Source organism: Panthera pardus, unplaced genomic scaffold (assembly GCF_024362965.1).
Source record: "Panthera pardus isolate Hobbes unplaced genomic scaffold, ASM2436296v1 HiC_scaffold_6, whole genome shotgun sequence".
Taxonomy (NCBI): Eukaryota; Metazoa; Chordata; class Mammalia; order Carnivora; family Felidae; genus Panthera; species Panthera pardus.
The window spans coordinates 108,980,637-108,988,698 of NW_026526991.1; positions in this window are offsets into that span (position 1 = coordinate 108,980,637).

Sequence of the window (8,062 nt, forward strand, 5' to 3'; positions counted from 1 at the left end):
TATTGGAGGGAAATTCCACTGAACTTCCAATAGGGAAAGGGAAAAGGAAATACTTTGAAACATACCAGAGCATCTATTCTTCTTCACCAGGTCTGCTATCAGGAAAAACTAGTTTACCTGGAGGAAGGGAAATACCCAACTCCAGCCAACTCTAACCATTCTGTCCCACCCAAGAGGGGGGGAAAAAAAAAAAAAAAACGAAAAACAAAAAACTGGGAAGCACTCGTGAAGTTCACAGCCTAAAATCAGAGGCCCATCAAAACACTGAGATCTATAAAATGCTTTTCCTCCCCTCACACCTTACCACTCCATCATTAAAGGACCATTTATCATGATTCCTTTTACCCAGTACATCATGTCTCCCTTCTAACAAAAAATTAGAAGGCATACTAACAGCAAAAACACAGTATGAAGAGATAGAATAAGCATCAAAACCATAGTCAGATATGTCAGAAATATTGGAATTATCAAACCAGTAATTTTTAAAACTATGATTACTATGCTAAGTGCCTTAATGGAAAAAGTAGACAGATAATGTACACAGAGAGATGGAAATTCTAAGAAAAATCAAAAAGAAATGCTAGAAATCAAAAACACTGCTACAAAATGAAATATGCATTTGAGGGGCTCATTAGTAGTCTAGACACAGATGAGGGGAAAAACATGTCTGAGGATATGACAATAGAAACTTCCAAAATTAAAAAGCAAAGAGAAAAAAGACTGGAAAAACCAGCACAGACTATTCAGGAACATTGGGATAGTTATAAAGGGTGTAACATATGCATAATAGCAATACCAAAAGGAAAAGAAAAGAGAAAAGAACAGAAAAAATATCTAAAGGGATGATGAGATTTTCCCAAAATTAATGTCAGATGTAAAACCCCAAACCCAAGAAACTCAGGGAACACCAAATAAAATAAATAGGAAAACAAACAAACAAAAAACCCTACACTAAGGTATATAATACTCAAACTTCAGAAAATCAAAGATAAAGAAAAAAAATCTTGAAAGAAGTCAGAAGCACAGAGCACCTTAATTATAGAGTAGCAAAGATAAGAATTAAACTGACTTCTCCTCAGAAATTATTGCAAGCAAGAAGAGAATGGATTGAAATATTTAATGTACTGAGAGAAGATAACCATCCACCTAAAATTCTGTAACATGAGAAATTATTCCTCAAAAGTGAAGGAGAAATACTTTATTGGAAAACCAAACATTGATAGAATTTGTTGCAAATAGACCTACCTTGCAAGAAATGTTAGAAGTGCCTCAGAGAGAACAAAAATGACATAGGTCAGAACTTTGAAGATCTACATAAAGAAAGCAAGAGCATCCAATAATGAATTAATGAAGGTAAAATAAAAACTTTTATTTTTCTTATTTTTAATTGATCTAAAAGCTAAGTTTTTAAAATAATAATAGCAACAATCTATTTGCTATATATAGATAGATGTTATATATATGCTTATATATAAGTGAAATGAATGACACATGCACAGGAGAGAAGAATTAGGTATATTTCATTATTATAAGGTACTTGAATTATCCATGAAGCAGTATAATATTATTTGAAAAGGACTTTGGTTAGTTGTAAATATATATTGCAAGCCCTAGGATAACCACCTTAAAAGGTTAAAAAAAAAAAACAAAGAAAGAAAGAAAAAATATAATTAACAAGCTAAGAACAGAGAGAAAATAGGGTCATATAAAATAACTAATTAAAACCACAAAAGAAAGAAAAAGCATGGAAGACAAAAATACAAAGAACAAGGTCAAGAAATAGAAAAAAGAAACAAATATGGGACATACTAATCCAAATATGCCAATAATTACTTTAAACATCAATTGTTTAAATGCATCAACTAAAAGAGATTGTCAGAGTGGATCAAAAAGACCCAACTATATGTTATCCATAAGAAACCCACTTTAAGTATAAACAAAAAGTAAAGGAATGGTGAAAGATATATCAGGCTAATGTTAATCAAAAGAAAGTGGAAATGGCTATATTAATTTTGGAGCAGACTTTATAGCACAGAAAGTTACCAGCGATAGAGGAGGCATTACATAATGATAAAGAGATCCATACTTTAAGAGACATAATAATCGTTGGGGCGTCTGGGTGGCTCCTTCGGCTAAGTGACCAACTTCAGCTCAGGTCATGATCTTCCGGTTTGTGAGTTCAAGCCTCGAGTGGGGCTTTGTGCTGACAGCTCAGAGCCTGGAGCCTGCTTTGGATTCTGTGTCTCCCCGTCTCTCAGCCCGTCCCCTGCTCATGCTCTGTCTCTCTCTGTCTCTCAATACTAAATAAGTGTTCAAAAAAAAAAAGAAGACTTAATAATCCTTAGTTATATATAATAATTCTTAATTGTATATACCTAACAACAGAGCATTCAACTATGTGAGTCAAAAACTGATGCAAACGAAAGGAGAAATAGATGGCAACACTATTATCTTGGAGATTTTAATACTTCTCTATCAAAAATGGACATATCCAGCAGGCAGAAAACCAATGAGGACATAGTTAAACTCAACAGGAACATCAATCACTGGCATTCATAGACTATTCCACAATCTGTTCTACAACAGCAGATTATATATTATTCTCAAGATCAGCTGGAGGGGCACCTGGGTGGCTCAGTCAGTTAAGTGTCTGACTTCAGCTCAGGCCATGATCTAGTTGTTTGTGAGTTCCACCCGCTTCAGATTCTGTGTCTCCCTCTCTCTCTGTCCCTCCCCTGTTACTGCTCTGTCTCTCTCTGTCTCAAAAATAGACATTAAAAAAAATATTTTTTAAAGATCACCTGGATAATTTACCAAAATAGACTACATTCTGGGCCATAAAACCCACCAGAATAAATTTAAAATAATAGAAATTATACAAGGTCTTCTCTTAGACCACAATGAAATTAACCTAGGAGGATCCTGGGAAGATGGCGGCATAGGAGGATGTTGGGCTCACCTCGCGTCCTGCTGATCACTTACATTCCACCTACACCTGCCTAAATAACCCAGAAAACCTCCAGAAGACTAGCAGAACAGAGTCTCCGGAGCCAAGCACAGAGGAGAGGCCCACAGAAGAGAGTAGGAAGGGCAGCGAGGTGGTGCGTGCTCCACGGACTGGCGGGTGGGAGCCAGGGTGGAGGGGCGGCCTGCCAGCCAAGCAGAGCCCCCGAGTCTGGCTTGCAAAAGCGGAGGGGCCAGACGAAGTGTGTTCCGACAGCAAGAGGGACGTGACATCTGGAAGATTAAAGCTAACAGCTCTGCTCGGAGAACAGGAGGGCTGGAGAACAACGGGAGGGAGAGTTGAGCCCCGGACGACAGAGCTCGGCTTGGCAGGGAACAAAGGTGCTCGCCAGCGCCATCTCCCTCGCCCATCCCGCAGCCAAAATCCCAAAGGGAACCAGTTCCTGCCAGGGAACTTGCTTGCACCCCACAAACACCCAACGCTGTGCTTCTGTGGATCCATCCCTCCGGCAGCAGGTCTGACTCCGTCCCGGTGCCACAGGGCCCCTCCCAAAGCAGATCACCGAAGGATAAGCGAGCTGAGTCTGCCCCTCCCACCCCTGTGCACCTTGCCGATCCACCCCAGATAATATGCCAGATCCCCAGCACCACAAGCCTGGCACTGTGCAAGTAGCCCAGATGGGCCATGCCACCCCACATGAATCCCGCCCCTAGGAGAGGGGAAGAGAAGGCACACACCAGTCTGACTGTGGCCCCAGCGGTGGGCTGGGGGCAGGCATCAGGTCTGACTGCAGCCCGGCCCACCAACGCAAGTTATTCAAGACAGCACTGGGGAAGTGCCCTGCGGTTCCGCACCACTCCAGGGACAATCCAAAATGATGAAACAGGAAGAATTCCCCTCAAAAGAATCTCCAAGAAACAGCGATAGCTAACGAACTGATCAAAAACTATTTGAACAATGTAACAGAAAGTGAATTTAGAATAATACTCATAATTAATCGCTGGGCTTGAAAACAGTATAAAGTACAGCAGAGAATCTCTTGCTACAGAAATCAAGGGACTAAGGAACAGCCAGGAGGAGCTAAAAAATGCTATCAATGAACTGCAAAATAAAATGGAGACAACTACAACTCGGATTAAAGAGGCAAGGAGAGAATAGGTGAACTAGAAGATAAAATTATGGAAAAAGAAGAAGCTGAGAAAAAGAGAGATTAACAAAAATCCGGGAGTATGAGGGGAAAATTAGAGAACTAAGTGATGCACTAAAAAGAAATAATACATGCATAATTGGTATTCCAGAGGAGGAAGAGAGAGGGAAAGGTGCTGAAGGTGTACTTGAAGAAATAATAGCTGCGAATTTCCCTGATCTGGGGAAGGAAACAGGCATTGAAATCCAAGAGGCACAGAGAGCTCCCTTCAGACATAACTTGAATCGATCTTCTGCATGACATATCATAGTGAAACTGGCAAAAACAAGATAAAGAGAAAATTGTGAAAGCAGCTAGAGAAACATGCTCTAACATATAAAGGGAGACCTATAAGACTCGTGACTGATCTCTGACGCTGATCTCTGATCTCTGACTCTGACCCTGACTCTGACTGAAACTTGGCAGGCCAGAAAGGAATGGCACGAGATCTTCAATGTGACGAACAGAAAAAATATGCAGCCGAGAATCGTTTATCCAGCAAGTCTGTCATTTAGAATAGAAGGAGAGATAAAGGTCTTCCCAAACAAACAAAAACTGAAGGAATTCGTCACCACGAAACCAGCCCTACAAGAGATCCTAAGGGGGATCCTGTGAGACAAACTACTAGAGACATCGCTACAAGCATGAAACCTATGACATCACAATGATTCTAAACCCATATCTTTCTATAATAACACTGAATGTATATGGACTAATTGCGCCAACCAAAAGACATGGGGTATCAGAATGAATAAAAAAACAACACCCACTTATTTGCTGTCTACAAGAGACTCATTTTAGACCTAAGGACACCTTCAGATTGAGAGTGAGGGGATGGAGAACTATTTATCATGCCACTGGAAGTCAAAAGAAAGCTGGAGTAGCCATACTTATATCAGACAAACGAGACTTTAAATTAAAGGCTGTAACAAGAGATGAAGAAGGGCATTATATAATAATCACAGGGTCTATCCATCAGGAAGAGCTAACAATTATAAATGTCTATGCACCAAATACAGGAGCCCCCAAATATATAAGACAATTACTAACAAACATAAGCAACCTTATTGATAAGAATGTGGTAATTGCAGAGGACTTTAACACTCCACTTACAACAATGAATAGATCATGTAGACACATGGTCAATAAAGAAACAAGGGCCCTGAATGATACATTGGATCAGATGGACTTGACAGATATATTTACAACTCTGCATCCCAAAGCAACAGAATATACTTTCTTCTCGAGTGCACATGGAACATTCTCCAAGATAGATCATATACTGGGTCACAAAACAGCCCTTCATAAGTATACAAGAATTGAGATCATACCATGAATACTTTTAGACCACAATGCTATGAAGCTTGAAATCAACCACAGGAAAAAGTCCGGAAAATCTCCAAAAGTGTGGAGGTTAAAGAACACCCTACTAATGAATGGGTCAACCAGGCAATTAGAGAAGAAATTAAAAAATATATGGAAACAAATGAAAGTGAAAATACAACAATCCAAATGCTTTGGGATGCAGTGAAGGCAGTCCTGAGAGGAAAATACATTGCAATCCAGGCCTATCTCAAGAAACAAGAAAAATCCCAAATACAAAATCTAACAGCACACCTAAAGGAAAGAGAAGCAGAACAGCAAAGACACCACAAACCCAGCAGAAGAAGAGAAATAATAAAGATCAGAACAGAAATGAACAATATAGAATCTAAAAATACTGTAGAGCAGATCAATGAAACCAAGAGTTGGTTTTTTGAAAAAAATAAACAAAATTGACAAACCTCTAGCCAGGTTTCTCAAAAAGAAAAGGGAGATGACCCAAATAGATAAAATCATGAATGAAAATGGAATTATTACAACCAATCCCTCAGAGATACAAGCAATTATCAGGGAATACTATGAAAAATTATATGCCAACAAACTGGACAACCTGGAAGAAATGGACACATTCCTAAACACCCACACCCTTCCAAAACTCAATCAGGAGGAAATAGAAAGCTTGAACAGACCCATTACCAGCAAAGAAATTGAATCAGTTATCAAAATCTCCCAACAAATAAGAGTCCAGGACCAGATGGCTTCCCAGGGGAGTTCTACCAGACGTTTAAAGCAGAGATAATACCTATCCTTCTCAAGCTATTCCAAAAAATAGAAAGGGAAGGAAAACTTCCAGACTCATTCTATGAAGCCAGTATAACTTTGATTCCTAAACCAGACAGAGACCCAGTAAAAAAAGAGAACTACAGGCCAATATCCCTGATGAATATGGATGCAAAAATTCTCAATAAGATACTAGCAAATCGAATTCAACAGCATGTAAAAAGAATTATTTACCATGACCAAGGGGGATTCATTCCTGGGATGCAGGGCTGGTTCAACATTCGCAAATCAATCAATGTGATGCATCACATTAATAAAAGAAAAGATAAGAACCCTATGATCCTGTCAATCAATGCAGAAAAGGCCTTTGACAAAATTCAGCAACTTTTCTTAATAAAAACCCTCGAGAAAGTCGAGATAGAAGGAACATACTTAAAGATCATAAAAGCCGTTTATGAAAAGCCCACAGTTAACATCATCCTCAATGATTGAGATCTCCTCATCCTCAATGGGGAAAAACTGAGAGCTTTTTCCCTGAGCTCAGGAACACGACAGGGATATCCACTCTCACTGCTGTTGTTTAACATAAAGGCATCAAAATTGGCAAAGATGAAGTTAAGCTTTCACTTTTTGCAGATGACATGATATTATACATGGAAAATCCGATAGACTCCACCAGAAGTCTGCTAGAACTGATACATGAATTCAGCAAAGTTGCAGGATACAAAATCAATGTACAGAAATCAGTTGCATTCTTATACACTAATAATGAAGCGACAGAAAGACAAATAAAGAAACTGATCCCATTCACAATTGCACCAAGATGCATAAAGTACCTAGGAATAAATGTAACCAAAGATGTAAAAGATCTGTATGCTGAAAACTATAGAAAGCTTATGAAGGAAATTGAAGAAGATATAAAGAAATGGAAAACATTCCGTGCTCATGGATTGGAAGAATAAATATTGTCAAAATGTCAATACTACCCAAAGCTATCTACACATTCAATGCAATCCCAATCAAAATTGCACCAGCATTCTTCTCAAAGCTAGAACAACCAATCCTAAAATTCATATGGAACCACAAAAGGCCCCGAATAGCTAAAGTAATTTTGAAGAAGAAGACCAAAGTGGGAGGCATCATAATCCCTGACTTTAGCCTCTACTACAAAGCTGTCATCATCAAGACAGCATGGTATTGGCACAAAAACAGACACATAGACCAATGGAATAGAATAGAAACCCCAGAACTAGACCCACAAACGTATGGCCAACTAATCTTTGACAAAGCAGGAAAGAATATCCAATGGAAAAAAGACAGTCTCTTTAACAAATGGTGCTGGGAGAACTGGACAGCAACATGCAGAAGATTGAAACTAGACCACTTTCTCACACCATTCACAAAAATAAACTCAAAATGGATAAAAGACCTGAATGTGAGACAGGAAACCATCAAAACCCTAGAGGAGAAAGCAGGAAAAGACCTCTCTGACCTCAGCCGTAGCAATTTCTTACTTGACACAACCCCAAAGGCAAGCGAATTGAAAGCAAAAATGAACTACTGGGACCTTATGAAGATAAAAAGCTTCTGCACAGCAGAGGAAACAATCAACAAAACTGAAAGGCAACCAACGGAATGGGAAAAGATATTTGAAAATGATATATCAGACAAAGGGCTAGTATCCAAAATCTATAAAGAGTTCACCAAACTCCACACCCGAGAAACAAATAATCTAGTGAAGAAATGGGCAGAAAACATGAGTAGACACTTCTCTAAAGAAGACATCCGGATGGCCAACAGGCACATGA